We start from the raw sequence: 15,745 nt of genomic DNA, 5'->3' as shown, positions 1-15,745 counted from the left end.
ATTGGGGCAAAAGGTCCACAGAGGATGTCCCACAAACTGCCTGGTACTGAGGAACAAATTCCAAGGCCCAGCACACTTGGTACCCAGCAGGACAGCATCCAGTTCCTCCTCACAAAAAGCTGCTTTGCCCCTGACATTTAAGGAAGCAGAAGTTAGCTTTTCTTTCTTCTCCTGTTTTACAATTTATTTACATTTGCATCCTAAGAAACTCCCTTGGCATTCTTTTCCTCACATTCAACAATCATGCTCTGCTTCCAAGTTCATCCCTTTCATCCTCCCTTTTACAGTCTGCTTTTAGTCACTCTGTTGACCTCTGTCAGAGCAATCCCACCAGAGTCAGGAGGATGGATGCAGGCAGACTCCCACCCAACGGGGCATGCCAGCTGCTATTTCTCAGGAAGGAAATAATAAAGCCCCTCAGTCAGGAGCTAATGAGTTTCCTGACTGAGTCTTTTCCACCTGATCAAACACTACAACAATCAAATCATGAGACAAAGAAAATCATTCCATACTCTAAGAATTGAATGCAGTTAAGGACCTCTGCATAGCTGCTGTGCCACTCTCCACATGACCAGTGCTAGAGCATAACCCAGTCCACACACAGCTTTAAGCAGAAAAGGGCAGAGAAGGATCCAGCATAACAACTACTCCCCAAGCTCTTTCCTTCTGCTAGCTCAAAACACTGCCAGCAGCACCTTGTTACCAGCCTCAGCCTCTACAGGACGTTTCCTTCCACTCTGTCACCAGCAGGTCAAGAGATGAAGTTCACTGTGCTCCTTTGACCTACCATGATAGTCACACCCCTCTTGAAAGGAGCAGACACCAAACAGTCAATCCAAGGACCAAGCCTAGAAGCATTGCAGCTCAGTGTCTATCTTGTCTTGAACATCATGTGATGAGCCTGGAAGGCAGATACAGCATGGCTGCTAAGGCCTTGGGCAGCACTGCTTGGCAGGAAAAACATCTTCCAAAGCTACCTTTGACTGACCTTAGAGCTTGCAAGTCAGATCTGTCATCCTGTGGATTTAAGGGACATGAACTTGTCCTAGAATCCTGAGCAGGTAGTTGACCTTGTTAATCATTCCTTCACATCCAGAACCCCTTTTAAGGACAATTCAAGATGCTGCTCCTTCCTGTAAATCCAGAAGGCAGAGAAATGCTGCTTGATCAAGGTCTTAAAACTTTGTTCCTCACTGTTCCCTGAGAAAGACAACTGAAGGATCCTCACACTGCATTCTTCAGAAGGGACAAGCACCTCACAGAAGCAGCTTCACTGTCCAGCCCACAGCATTGCAACAAGTTTACAAGGGATTCAGAGGCACAGCATTTCATGGGATCATAGCCTAACTCAGGCTGGAAAAGACCTCAGGAAGTCTTTAGCTCAATCTCCTCCTCAAAACAGGGCCAGACTAAGTTACTCAGAGCTTCATCCAGTTTGTTCTTGTAAATCTTAGAGCCTGTACAACATCTGGGCAGCCTGTTCCAACCCTTGACAAGCCTCCTGTTGACAGAAGCTCTCCTTAAGGTTATACATCTTTCTCTCTCAAGGCATTCCAGTTTTTTAATCAGCCACTTTCAGGTTCAACACAGAGCTAATCCTCAGGTCAAATAAATCCTGAAGCAGCAAATGTAGTCCAGCCTCATGGTCTAGCTAGTGCCTTCTCACTGGACAGTGAATTACTCTAGCAATATAAACAGATTTAGTTCACAGATCTGTCTTACCTTGCCACATGGAAAGAAAAGCTCAGCATTCCTCCACACTGTTTGCCCAGATCTCCTCATCCCAGGCTTCTTAAGTGTTGATAAAGAAGACTGAAGTTAACATCCTCATGTATAAAGACCCAGTAGATCTCTCTCAGCCTAAACTATAGCTCCAGGTCTTTCCTGTCCTGAGGTCTGTGGAGACTGAGGCTGTCACCACTGAAGACAAAAAACCCCACAAGAGGAGACAGTTGAGTCACTGAGGAAGTGATTGTTTTTTTTAAATGCTGTTTAGGAAATCCTTCTGTTCACTTAGCAAAAGCCTGTTTTCAGAAGATGCACATGCATCCAGACCAGGAGCTCATCACAAAAATCATGCCAGGTTCTTTAAATCAAGTTTAGGCTTCCTCATCTGAAAGCCTGTCAGATTCTTCAGAGGATTCAGCCCACACCTATATACCACAAAGCCTCCTGTGGCCTCCTTCACCCAGTCTGGTAGTTTTAGTAGGTCCAGGCAGGTAAGAGAGAACATTGCCACTTGAAGACAATGCCTTTTGCAACTTGTCTCCAGAAGGATCTGGGTTTGCCCATTTTCTAGAAGGAAAAATTCTCTTATTCCTCTATTCTAAGCAAAAGAATATCTCTATCATTTCCCCCACCCCCTACTCTCAAATGAGATCCATAACCTGCACCTCACAAGTGCCTCTGCTGCATCAGGTAGTTCTTCTAACATGCTAAATGGTGACAGCAACATCTTTTCTTCTGTGTCCTGACCACTGGCCAAGCCAACCTTGGAGTAAGTTTAGGAATTCTTCCTTCCCCAAAGACCTGCTACAGATGCTAAGCTGTGGCTCAGCCTTATCCACAGTTCCCTCCCTATAAAGGCAAGCAAGCTTCAGCATCCCCCTTGGAAATAACCCTCCTGAAGCACACAGCTCAGCCACATCACCCCTGAGGAAGTATCACACCTTGCAGGAACAGAGCTTATCTTTTTAAGTAGAAAAGATGAAAGCCAGAAGCTGGATGTTCATACAAACCTCATGCTCAGTACAAATCTTTGAAGGCAGGAAGGCTAGGGAGGGCTGGGAAAAACAACACTGTCTAGAGGACACAGACTGCTTCACTCCCACAATGAAGTGTCCTAAGGCTTGTGTTCTCCTCAGCCCCTTCCCCCTGCTGTGCACCACCTTGAGCAATGTGGTTGGCACTCCTGTGACAGCATCACCCACACTCTGCATCTCAGCAGCTGGAACGGAAGCCATCTGCAGAGGCACTGTGCAGCAGCAGCAGCAACCACGTCTGCCACTCTCTTACCCATGTGCAGCCCCACCTCCAGCAGCTCAGCTTCACCCATGGCTCTCATCCAGAAAGAACTGTCACTGATGTTCCCAGGCAAGGAGGGATCTGCATGTTAAATCAGAGCTAAGAGGGTTCAGGAGTTTCTGACCCTCAGATTGGTTTCAAAGGGCCGTGAATTACCTTCAAGACGACAAGAAGAGTTTTATTATGGAAGTTAACTAGGTACTTTGCTTTGAAATACAACTTCTTCCCCTGCATCAAAGGGCTGTTAATTTCAGTCTCGTAGGGAGAAAAAAAAGTGCAAAAGAAATGAAAGCAGCATCTGCTTGCAAGAGATGAATGCAAGATAAAAGGTGTCTGTGACAGAAAGCTGGCAGCAGCCTTATGATTCCTATTCAAGTTTGATCTGGGAACAACAACAACCCTTAAAACATAACAAAAGCTGTGGAAAAACCCTTTCCAAATCCGACAGCATAGCCGGAAGATGCAATTTCTCTTCTCCAATTGCTGCAACAGTCAACAGAGGTGAAGAGCCCAGACAAATCCAAACTTGCTGTCCCACTGTAATCAAGCACCTTGGCTTGCTCAAGTCTGCAAGCTCCCCCCTTCAGCTTCCAAAACTCTCTTCTCTTCCAAGTCTCCAGAAGGAAAGCAGTTTCCTAGGGATGTTCCTCAGCAAAGAAGGAACAGTCACTGCATGGCAGAACACCTCCAGAGTGTTTGGGCATAAATGGCTTGTGATCCAGCCAGCAGAGAAAGGAAAAAAGCATTGGCATTTCTTGCCTGCCTAGGACAGGCTGTTCTTTGCAGAAAGTCAAGTCAGGATCATCATGAGGTGGTTATATAACCCAGGTTTTTTAGGTATGCTCCAGTCCTGTAACAGTAAGAGAAGCACTGAAGTTTGTCCCAGAAGTGTATCTGCTGTGCTCTGCTCTAAGTGGGTACACCAGCACTTCACACACGCGGCCAAGAAATGGCAGCTTCTACAGTTCATATGGAAAGCTGCTTCTATCTAACTACCAAGTGGAGAGAAGCCAACAGTGCACTCTGCCTGACCCAAGCCATGGCCAGTCTCTAGAAAGATGTTTGCCTGTGCTCTGTGAGGCAGCTGCCAGAAGCTATGTAACTCAAACATTGATTATATGAGCAAAGACCCAAAGAAAGAGCAAGATAAACATGCAACAGACTGGGGCCAAGACATTTGTCAACATTCAGCAAACCACTCCAGCAGCCTGCTTAGGAAGGTAAGCCCTCCACAGCCAGGAATACACACCAGCAACCAGCCACCCCACAGCAGCTTCCAATGAAGTGCTGAACTAAGAGGATATTCCTGGCAGACGGATTACACAAGAGACAACTCACACTGCCAGCTTTACTGGAACACACACAGCAACTCCCCAAAGCACAGCATGCTGGGATGATGCCTCACTAGATTTCTGACTTGTCATTAGCCAAAAAAAGTTTAACGACATGGTTGGACTCTGTGTTTAAATGTAATTGGCCTGGGACATACCATAATTAGGAAGAGAGACATTGCACATCTCAGTGAAGCCTACAGCTGGGCACTGTCTCAGCATGATGCAATGTTTTGCTTTCACTGTTACCTGAAGGAGTCCTTGGAAGTTGCTATGGTTGGGTGAGATAGGCAGCGTGACCCAAAGCTTCAGCTGGCTTCTTACATCATTCAGCACAAGGCCTCACATAACACAGCACAACTTTAGAAAGCTGTGTCCAGTTCTGAGCCCCTCAGTTTAGGAAGGAGGTTGACTTGCTGGAGTGTGTCCAGAGAAGGGCAACAAAGCTGGGGAGGGGCTTGGAACACAGCCCTGTGAGGAGAGGCTGAGGGAGCTGGGGCTGCTTAGCCTGGAGAAGAGGAGACTCAGGGGTGACCTCATTGCTCTCTACAGCTACCTGAAGAGGGGTTGTAGACAGGCAGAGGTTGGTCTCTTCTCCCAGGCAACCAGCACCAGAACAAGAGGACACAGTCTCAGGCTGTGCCAGGGGAGGTTTAGGCTGGAGGTCAGGAGGAAGTTTTACACAGAGAGAGTGATTGCCCATTGGAATGGGCTGCCTGGGGAGGTGGTGGAGTCGCCGTCACTGGAGGTGTTCAGGAGGAGACTTGACAGGGTGCTTGGTTGCATGGGTTAGTTGATTGGGTGGTGTTGGATGATAGGTTGGACACTATGATCTTGAAGGTCTCTTCCAACCTGCTTTATTCTATTCTAAGTCCTATCCCTACACAAGTATAAGACAAATCACAGAAGGCAGAGCATGCCCAAGTACAATTAAAGCACACCATATAGAGTGTGGCTGCAGGGATACCCACATTGCTTCAGAGAACATCTGCTCTGTGAGGCAGCCAGAGAGCCACCAAGAGCAAGAGCAACTTTTTCCCTGGAAATAACAATTGTGGTAATAGAAGAAATGTTTTTGCCACAAAGCCTGACTAGGACATGCACCTACAGCACTGTTCACTTGCTTCACTACCAGTCAGTGTCCAGGGTGGCTGGTTCAAGTGGCAAGAAGTGGAATTTGTCCCTTAGTAGGACACACTCAGAAACACATTCCTAAAGCACAGCTTTACCAGTTTAAGCTCTGCAAAGCAGGAGACATTTAAGGTACTTGACTCACCACCTGCTGTGTGCCAGCATTCAGCTGCACCTCAGTTGTTTAGTTGGAGCAATGAAGTAAATCTGTATGAGTAGGTCCAGCAGAGTGGGGGAAAAGTGAGTTTGAAGTAACAGTTGGCACGGGTTGCTTCAGCACATGCAGCTAGAGCAACTGGTTAGGAGCTAAGCATGCTCTCAACCATGCAGAGGGAACATATGGTGTGACCAGCTGGGCAGGTGCAGGGAGAGCAGTGGTTGCTGCCTACCTCAACTTCAGCAAGGCTTCTGGCACTAGCTCCCACAACATGCCCATAGGTAAGCTTAGGGAGTGTGGGTTAGATGAGTGCATAGTGAGGTGGGTTGAGAACTGGCTGAACAACAGAGCACAGTGGGTTGTGATCAACAGTGCAGGGTCTAGTTGGAGGCCAAGTGCCAGTCTTGGTAGGGACACTTTTGGCTTTCCAGGCAGTTCAGTCTGACAGCAGTCCAGTATTGTAACTGCTGGAGAGAGCACTGGAAAAGTGGTTAAGCTTTCTTTGCTTGGAAAGATTCTGCCTACCAATTATGCTTAATTGCAGATATCAAAGTCATACCTTAAAGTCTTGCTCTCCTTGTAACTTGGGTTCAAACAGTAAGGTTTCAAAGATATTTTGCCCTCTCAAAAGCCAAGTAATTGAACACAGCTTGCAGCTCCACACAAGACTCACCTGTGCTCCTTTGACTCCCCAACAGCCTGGTCTTGCACACAGAGTGTACAGCCACATGTCACACCCCAAGCAGCTTCAAAAAGATATTTCCTTTACATTAGAAGTACAATCTTCTGCAGGAAAGAAAAGGAATGGCCACTGCTCAATGTCTGAGGTCTATTTGGGGGATGCCAAGGTGGTTTTTCATCTCCTGAACGCCCTGACTACCACAGAAGCCTGAATAAGCAGAAGTGAAGAACATGCACGTTCATCATCTCTTCCTTCCCTCCCTAGGGCTTCTCAGCAGACTAAACTGTGGGTTTCCTCTCTAAAACAACAAAATTCCTGTACCTGTAATTAAGCCAACAGCTTGCTGCTGTGACTATTCCAGACACCCCCTTCTGAGTCTTCCCCATTGAAGTCACCCATTCAGAAACCTCTCCAACGTGAGCCAAGAAACAGCACAACAGCCAGCGATGGAACAAGTTCATTTAGCTGTAAGCAAGCCTGAGTTTTCTTATCTAGGCATTAAACAGCTGCCAGTACTTTTACAGTTCAAAGGCAAGACAAAAGCTGTACAGTCAACCTATCCTCCCAACATACCACAGTCATCATAGGTCCTCATAAGTCAACATGCCTTCTAAAGAAGTGTTTAACATCAACATTTGTACAGTCACTTAATTTCTGGTGAACCCAGCTATTTGATGTGGGCTACAGAAAGCTCCCATGACATCAATGGAAAGTTTCCAATTAGGAAACCAAGTTTGAAACACATTAATAGAACTTGAAAAATAGGAAGAAACCTTGTAGCAACAGTCAAAGGATCTGTCCTTAAAGATGCACTCAAGATACTTAGGAACAAGCAGAGAAGCTGCATTGCTTTTTCAGAGCTCAGCAAGCAAGAAATACAGAGATAAGCAGAGTTATGTTAGCTGCTCCCTTCAGTATCTAAGCTTCTGTCTCTTTTAAGGCTGCTCAGTCTCAACCCAAGTATGCTCCCTTGTTTCTCAGCTGCTGAAGTCCTTAACCCTCCTTTGAGGAGGCTGGATGGCTTTGCCAAGGTTTGCTGAGCACAACCAGCAATTTGAAAGTAATGCGAAGGCCACTGCCACCCACCGCTCAGTGCACTACAACCTCCTAACCATGGAAGAGAAGTAAACTGTCTAGAATATCTAATGACTGGGATATCAAACAAAGCCACCACATCCAACATCCTCCCCTAAAAACCTCACACCACAAATAAAAACCTTACCTTGCAGTTTTCTTTCCAGTCAGTTCGTTACACAGCTACTTCTAATAGCCAATGCAAGTAAGAGCTGAAGTCATCCTAATGCCTCGGTGATAGCATGCAAGGATTTGAAAGAGATGGCTACAGAGCTCTGCACCCTGGATAGATGCACCTAGTCACCTCTTAACTGGGCTGCACAGCTTTTCCATCAGACTTGCAAACAAAAAGGGCCACACTCAGTGATCTGGGAAGCCACCTCCTCCACTGCTGCCAGCCTGCCACCTGCTGGGCCATCTGCTCTGTCCACTAAGGACAGGACTTCCATGTGACATCTATTCAGCACCACAACTCTGGGTCAGGCATGATTTCCACAAGCAGCTTGTTCTGTGGGTGTCTTAGACATGCTTGGCTTCTGTGCAGTCAGTGGAAGCTGTTTACCCTGGCTGCTCATGTGCTGCCACATGGCTGTGCCCACAGCAGCAAGGTGAGCTCTTCTACCTGGAAGGTGGGTGGCTGGGAAGGGAACAGCAGCATGCTCCTCCCATCACACCCTACAAAGGAAAACGACTCATTAAAGTTGGAAAAGACCTCTAGGATCATCAAGTCCAACCATCAACCCAGCACCATCATGGCCATCAGACCATGTTCCATGGTGCCATCTCTACATGGTTTTTGGACACCTCCAGGGACAGTGTCTCCACGACCTCCCTGGCAGCCTATTCACTCTTGCAAGAAGGAAATTGTTCCTCATATCCAACCTAAACCTCCCCTGGTGCAGCTTGAGGCCATTTTCTCTCATCCTATCACTAGTTACCTGGGAGAAGATACCAACCCTCATCCCACTCCAACCTCCTTTCAGGGAATTGTCTCTACTCAGCCTCCTTTTCTCCAGACTAAACAACCCCAGTTCCTTCAGCCACTCCTCATAAGACTTGTTCTCCAGACCCTTCACCAACTTCATTGTCTGTTGGTTGAGTCACAACCAAAACGTGTACTGCACAAGTCCTTAGAGAAAAAAATACCACCAAGCATTCCTGCAAGTACCTCTGGACAGATCTGCCACCCTGCAGTGACACAGCACTCAGCCACTTCCCCCTTGTAGAACCATGCACTGCTCTGGCTATGGAGCAAGCCAGGGGCAGTTGCACAATCTGCAGATGTGGGTTACGGCTCCTTCCAGGTGTCCCCTCCCACTTAGAGTGTTGACACACAAAGCTGTGCCTCTTGCAAATCCAGTTCAGTGTCCACACACCAGGCTTTATCTGATTACTCAGATAAAGCCTCAGGATTTAATGTTATTCATGCCAAAAGTACAGATTTGGGCCTGTGTGGGCACATATGACCTGCCTCTTCAAGAATCCCTCTGGAAATCAACATCTTGCAGCCACTTGGCATGCCTCATACCCAAAGAAAAGTACATCAGGAGCACCAGCACCTCAATAAAACAGGAATGATTTCCCTCCAGAACAGCTCTCAGTTCCTTTAAAAGCTGCATCTTGCAAACACCAAGATAAGAAAGTTCAAGTATTTAGCAGCTTGTTGGTCCTTGAGTAGGCCATCTCAAGAACAAAACTACAGTATCTGAATTCCAGGATAGACCCTCAGATACTAAAATGGATTCCTCAATAAACATAAGCTCCACAATTTGCCCTTTTTCTTCTTCCCATCCCAACACACAGCAAATCAAACCCACGACCTGGAACACCAGTAGCACATCACCATGCCGCTCTGCCTCACTCCCTGTTTTTTCACCATTACCCAAGCCCACAGCCACTTCACAGCCCCTTTTTAACTCCTACACAGCAGCTGTACATTGGCAAGACCATGTGCCACATACCTAACCTCACAGCAATATCCTGCTGGAATTGTTGCCATGTGTGCAGCTCTTCTGCCCTTTTCCTCTTAGGCTGCAAGCTAAGCAAGATCCAAGAGATGCATGTGCCTGAATCCATGCCAGAGTCAGGTCTGAGGCTGAAACCACTGATAACTGTCTGCCTGATCCTTGTTGCAAGAGGGACACACAGCACTCCACAAACCCTGTGAGGTAGCAGGGAGGAAACAATGCCCTGGCTCACAGAAAAGACTGATTCACTCCCACCCCCAGCTCCATTTCATTCCAGCTGGAAGCGCACAACACGCCACATGGAAAACCCCAGAACATTAGTAGTTGAAACTGTGTGGGACATCAGGCAAAGAAGTCAAGTGTTCAAGCCAGCAGTGCAGAACCGTGACAGCAAGCTGAGGGTCAGGGCACAGCACAGCCTGCAGCAGCTCCTGCCTATCATACAATGCCAGAACACGAAGTCCAAGCAACTCCATTTCCTACTCACACAAGTCAAGCCAGGTACTTTCCAGGTTCACACAGAATCACCAAGGTTGGAAGAGACCTCAAAGATCATCAAATCCAACCTGTCACCACAGACCCCATGACTAAACCATGGCACCAAGCGCCACGTCCAGTCCCCTCTTGAGCGCCTCCAGGGATGGTGACTCCACAAGCCCCAAACCTCTCCTCAGCAGAGGCATCAACGGGTTTCTTCTGCAGCTGTTCAACAATTCATAGGAACTAGGATATAAGCATTAACTCTCCCAGCTCAGCTTACTCTTTACCAAATGGCCCACAAAGTTTTAGGTATTTCTTTCCATGGACACCACTTGAAACTTCAAGTCCCAGATGTACTGGTGCCCTGAGATTAGCATGGAACAGAGTAATCTCTCCCTCACTGTCTAAGCTCAATAACACAAGCAGCTTAGCCTTCAAATAGCATAGGGAGAGAGGCCCCATGTAGAGCTGCTGACAACTCAGCACCAACCCCAACCATTCCACATGCAATGAGTCCCAGTTCCTCCAAGAGCACGGACCGCAGACTGTTTGGAAGTACCTCAAGAGCATTGTTCTCTCCTCACTGTGCTGCCTCCCTTGCAGCACAGCTCACTAGGCTGCACCACTACAGACCCAGGGATCCTGAAGCACCATATGACCATGAATTAGGCTATCTAGGGAAGAACTACACTTGGTCCAACTCCAGGACTTCCTCCAAGCCTCCAAACACTGCAGTCAGAAACCAGACATTTGTCACATCTCTACTTAATGCAGAGTTTAAGTTGCAAAAGGCCACTGGAACCAGAAGTTCTTAACAGTTTAAACAAAGAATTTCTAAACATCTGAGGCCAATGTAGCCTTCTCATGTAGGGAACAGCTTGGCCTTACCCCTTGCTTGCTTTTCTTGGCTGTTTACCATCTGTGGCTCACGTTCTTTAGAACTAAGTTGTTTCTGCAGTTTTTGTGCAACTGAGTGCCTTTGTACATTTATGGTGTCAAGGCCCCATCTGGGATCTCCTCAGGACAGATTCCTGACTTGATAACATAGCAGCTATCCAAAGAAAGCAGTTTGAAACTAACATCTACACAGCTGCTCTGACTTACAAGCTTCATCAAATTCCCCTCCCAGGCTAAAAGAATAAGTCCATGTTTGGTAACTCCATTCAGACATGACCACCTTCTGTCCCAGAGCTCTCCAGTCAAAAGCTGTTGCTCTCACTTTGAAATCAAGCAGGTGCTGGTTCTTGTTTGGGTTTTTAAGTAAAAAGTTTTCTTGTCCCAGGGAAAATTTTGCATGTTACAAGCAATAGTCACTTCCCATGTTCTGGAAGATGAAACCAGCCAGCAGAGCCCTAAGACAAGGAAATGTCAGTGGACAAGACTCCTGAGGGTTAAAGAAGATAAGGCACAGGCAGGTGGCTGTTTCACTCTTAAGATCAGAAGATGTTAATCCAAACATCTTTGAAGCTGAAGGTCAATGCTGCTTAAACTACACAGCCAGAAGGGAGGATAACAAGACAGCCTAGTGTTTCATTCATATGGTAGGAACGGATGACATGCTGTCCCCCACTCCTAGCTGTGGCACTTCCACACTGTGGGCAGAAGAGACATTTCCCACCCCACTGCCAGAAATCCCTGCATGACAAATCTTTTCTAGTCCCACTCTTTTGAAGGGCCACAGGGCAGAACCCATTAAATAAAGCCTGCTATTCATATCCATCCTTGGTGATCAGGCAAGAAGAGTGTTAGCTTTATGTTCTCCCTGGTCAAAAATTCTAAAGCAATGTGTTGAGTAACTGGAGCAAGGGCATACATCAGGTCAGCTATATAGAAAAGATTAGCCTACAGATGTCCCTGGCTTCTGTCCCTACACTTATCCCTCCAAACCACACTGCCTGGGACACACACTCCTGTCAGACTGCCATGAGCACCAGCTGGTCTGGAAAGCTCTGGACCTTAAGCCCAATCCCAAGCATGACAACATAGGACAAAAGGAACTGCCCCCAGCAGTCATGAGTCGGCACCAAGCACCCATTTCAGTAACCAGCACTTGCATCTGCTCATCCCAGAACCCCCTCATTTCCAAAGCAGAGACCTCTGCAAAGGCAGCCTGCAGTACCCAAGCAGTCCCTTGGGCAGGCAGATAAAGTTTTACTCATTTGCAGCTCAACATTCCAGGTCAGGTTGGATGGAGCTGATCTAGTTGAAGACATCCCTGCTCACTGCAAGAGGGTTGGACTAGGTGAGCTCCCAACGCAAAGCATTATGATTCTATGAGCATCCTTTCCTTGACTTCTTTTGAAGAGGTGACACTGCTTTAGTAGTCCCTGGGGAAACATGCAGCATATAACCCATCTTTGCTAAGGGCAACTGCACTCGTCCTCCCCCTCCTCCAGCAGTTATTCACTGTAACAGTGACAGCTCTAGCAGTTACTCACAGGCAGCAATCTGAGAGACACATTTTGTTGCTCAGTGTAGAAACTGGAAATGAGTCAACACCTTGACATCAACCCCTTCCACAATGACCACCAGCAGAGCAGTTTGGTAGCCTTGGTTCTCAGACACTTACTCACTTTTACTCTGCAGGCATTACACAGCTTTGTCTGGAAGCAGCTAGCACCTACCTTGTATCTTTTACCAGCAACTTCACGTCCTAATTCACATCAATGCCTGCAGGCAGAGGAGCAGGGCAGCAGTCTCACAGCCAGCCACACACATCAGCCTTTGGCAGAGGCCAGATTAGGGAAACTCACACCAAAACAGAGATTGTTAGTATCATCCATGCAGGTCTAGGAAACTGTTTCTCCACTGCTAGAGTACTACATTACTCTACTGGTTTATACACCTCCAAATCTCCTTCCACAGGACATGAAGATAAGCGCAGACCAGCTGAGGTCATCTCATTGATGCTCCCTGCCAACACCAGATAACCCTCGCTCTCCTTGTCAACACAAGCCCTCAACAGCTCCAGGCTCAGTCAGTGCATGTATATTACAGTCCTAAAGCATAAAAACAACCAGCAATTGTCCATTAGAGCCAGCCTAGGAGATGCAAATTCCACTGCATTCATCCCTTCTGCATCTTATATCCTTCAAAAACTACATTGTGACTGCAAAGACAAACTGTCAGCATGGTCTATTCGCATTCACAAAGCCTGGCACACACACTGTCCTGACAGGCTCACTAGCTACAGATTTTTAATTCCAGTAACTTAATGAATTCTTAATTAGCTCTCACAAGACTGAGTTGACAAGACAAGTAGCCCTTGCAGCCTGCTTTTAGTGTTCCTGAGAAAAGGAAATGTAAGGGGCCAGGGGAAAAAGACAGCAGAGCATGAAGCAGAGAACATTTTCCACATCCAGGATCTAGCAGCAGTGAGCTGACTCCACACAACTGCAGGACGTATCAGCTAGCCAGTTCCTGGAACACAAACCCACATCTCAGGAGCATCTAAGATGAGTTTACAAACAGACTCCAACCACAGTACAGTGCACTTCAGTAACCTCTAAATAGAGGGGAGAGGCTGCAAAAGCCTGCTGCTGATGTTCTGCAACAATATGATCCCCCCTAGAGAAATACACTGCTGAAGTTCATCCCTTGCCTTCAAGGGAGGAGAAGAATAAATTACTGCTTTATGTGTCCATCATCACAAACACTGAGAGCCATCCCAGGGCCAGTGGCCAGGCACAGTGACAGAGCAGGGAGGAGACCGGCACAGTAGCCACTGGTTGGTCAGGGCAGACACTCCTCCAGAGCCACTGGAGTGCTTCTCAGCATCGCCATTCACTTTGTCAACAGCAGCACGGCTCCATCATATTCCCAGCAGTTCTCTTATCCACTCACCACAGAAATGAACTTCCTCATCAGCTGCAAGAGCCACTTTGACACCATCCCTCCTCAGCCAGCTCTTTTATTACAACCCACTGGGAACTCCACATAGTTTGGTCCCAGTAACTTAGCAGTCAGCTTGCACCCAGGAAGACTGAGCTGCCTACAGCACTGTGCTTGGCAACAGTGGAGATCAGACATTAGTAGGGTGGGAAACGTGAAGATTGCTTCTAGAATAAAAGATTCATAATTCATCCTGCGTTGCCCTATGGAAGGAGAGAGCTGGTCTTTCTCCAAGGGGGCAACTCCATTTTTATAACCATATTGCAAGCTTCCTCATCTGGAGCAATGGCTCAGACAATTTGTGGGCTTCTCACCAGGCATGGCTACCAGCAGCCACACTGACCACCCACTGCTCCAGCAGGTATAAGGAGAACAAATTGCATAGTTCAGCACAGACCTACAGCAAATGTCATCTCTTCCCACAACCACAATTGAGGTACTTCAGATACGGGATTATGTAAGCTCCTATTGCAGTAGCATAGGTTTATGTTGTACAAAACCAGACACATTAACGAGGCTTTGCAAGGTGTGCTCCAGAGACCACCACGGTAAACACAGACACTGACCAACCAACCCTCCTGTCTCACCCGGCTGAAGCTCCCTGCACAGACCAGGATCAGCGCTAGCTTCTCAAAGCCACACACAACCACCCCAGACAGCCCTCAGAAGACACCCATCCCTCACCGCATCCCACCCCCAGCCCCAGGAGCCCCGCCGCTCCGGGCCCCGCCGCCAGTGCTCCCCAGGCATGGGGCCACAGCCAGGGCGAGCCGGTGCCCGAGCCGCCGGGGGGCTGCGAGTGCCTTGGCGCTGCCCGGGCGGCTCAGCACCGGCGTTCTCACCCCAGCCCTGCATCTATCGCGATCTAACCTGGCGGCAATTGCGAACAATCCCTCTCAGCTGACAGAACAGGAGAGGAGCAAAGGAAAGGGGAGCTCCGCTCCGCGCCCCTGGGAACGGAGGGAGCCGGAGGCCGCTGCAGCCCCAGGCGGGGAGCCGGGCCTGTCACCGCCACCCCGGGGAAAGACCACCCCAGGGCCACCCGGGCCCGAGGGCACCTGCGGGCACCCTCGAGCATCCGCCAACCCGCCTCGCCCAGCGCCCGCCACGGGCTCCTACCGTTCCCAGGCTGGCGGCCGGACCATGGCAGCGGCCGGGCCGGGCCCCGCCGGAGGCTGCTCCCGGGGCCGCGGTGCTGAGCGCGCAGAGGGCAGCGCCCGCCTCTTCCCCGCCGCGGCGGGGAGGCTGGAGCCGCAGCACCCCGGCTCCTCCCGGCGCCAGGCGCGGCAAGCGGGTCGCGGCCCGGCCGTCACATGGCCCAAATAGCGCCCGGCGGCGGCCCCGCTCCGCCCCCGGCCTGGCCCGGGGCGCGGCCCCGCTCCGCCCGGGCCCGCTCCCCGCCCCGCTGCGGGCCGCCCGCCGGGCCGGGAAGGAGGCGGGAAGCGGGGCGGGGCCGGGGGGCGCGGAGGAAGCGGCGGGGCCTGGGGGTACAGCCGGCGGCCGGGAGCGGCGCTGGGCTGCGGGAGGGGGAGCGGCAGCCCCTGGTACACCGCTCCGGTCCGGCCGGGTCAACAGCGGCACGGTCTCGGGGTGAGGTCGGGCTGGTTCCGTTCTGTGCTGCCCGGTTTGCGCTGAGAATGGATGAGAACGGCGGCCAGGAGCCGGCCCGAGGCTGTGTGGCTGCTCTGAGGACAGTCTCGTCACTTTTCAATGAATTGCCTCCTCGGTGTCCTTCGCCAGCCACTTAGTGTCCCAATAGCTGCAAACGCTCCAGGGAACGCGAGTGTGCTTTTTGGAACTGCTTTGTTCACCAAAATAACAGTTCTGTTCATGTCAGGGGTTTTGTTCATTTAGTTTGGTTTGTTGTTGTTTTGTTTTGGTTTGGTTTGGTTTTTTTTTTTTACCGTAAAGCAGCTTTTTGGACCATTCTGCCCCAGTCCTGTCTTTCTGAGGTGATTCGTCTTCCAGGGTTCCCAGACAAAACGACTCTTGGTAACAATACTGCTTG

General features: G+C 49.2%; 1 protein-coding gene across 3 annotated transcripts in view; it reads right to left on the bottom strand.

Moving 5' to 3' along the window:
• Nucleotides 1-15,074, bottom strand: part of SPSB1 (splA/ryanodine receptor domain and SOCS box containing 1) — a 34,571-nt gene extending 19,497 nt beyond the window's left edge. The window contains exon 1 of one of the 3 annotated variants that reach the window (XM_068158340.1): nt 14,857-15,074. The gene's annotated coding sequence lies outside the window, so the exon portion shown is untranslated. Of the gene's footprint in view, nt 1-6,316; nt 6,412-14,607; nt 14,630-14,856 lie in introns of those variants that run through there. The other 2 variants (XM_068158344.1, XM_068158343.1) reach the window with 2 other exon arrangements.
• Nucleotides 15,075-15,745: the final 671 nt, after the last annotated feature.

This window comes from Melanerpes formicivorus, unplaced genomic scaffold (assembly GCF_026170545.1).
Source record: "Melanerpes formicivorus ecotype bairdi unplaced genomic scaffold, bMelFor1.0.p_v2 SCAF_39, whole genome shotgun sequence".
Classification (NCBI taxonomy): Eukaryota; Metazoa; Chordata; class Aves; order Piciformes; family Picidae; genus Melanerpes; species Melanerpes formicivorus.
Note: the sequence above shows the minus strand (reverse complement) of the source record. Positions and strands in the feature narration are given on the sequence as shown.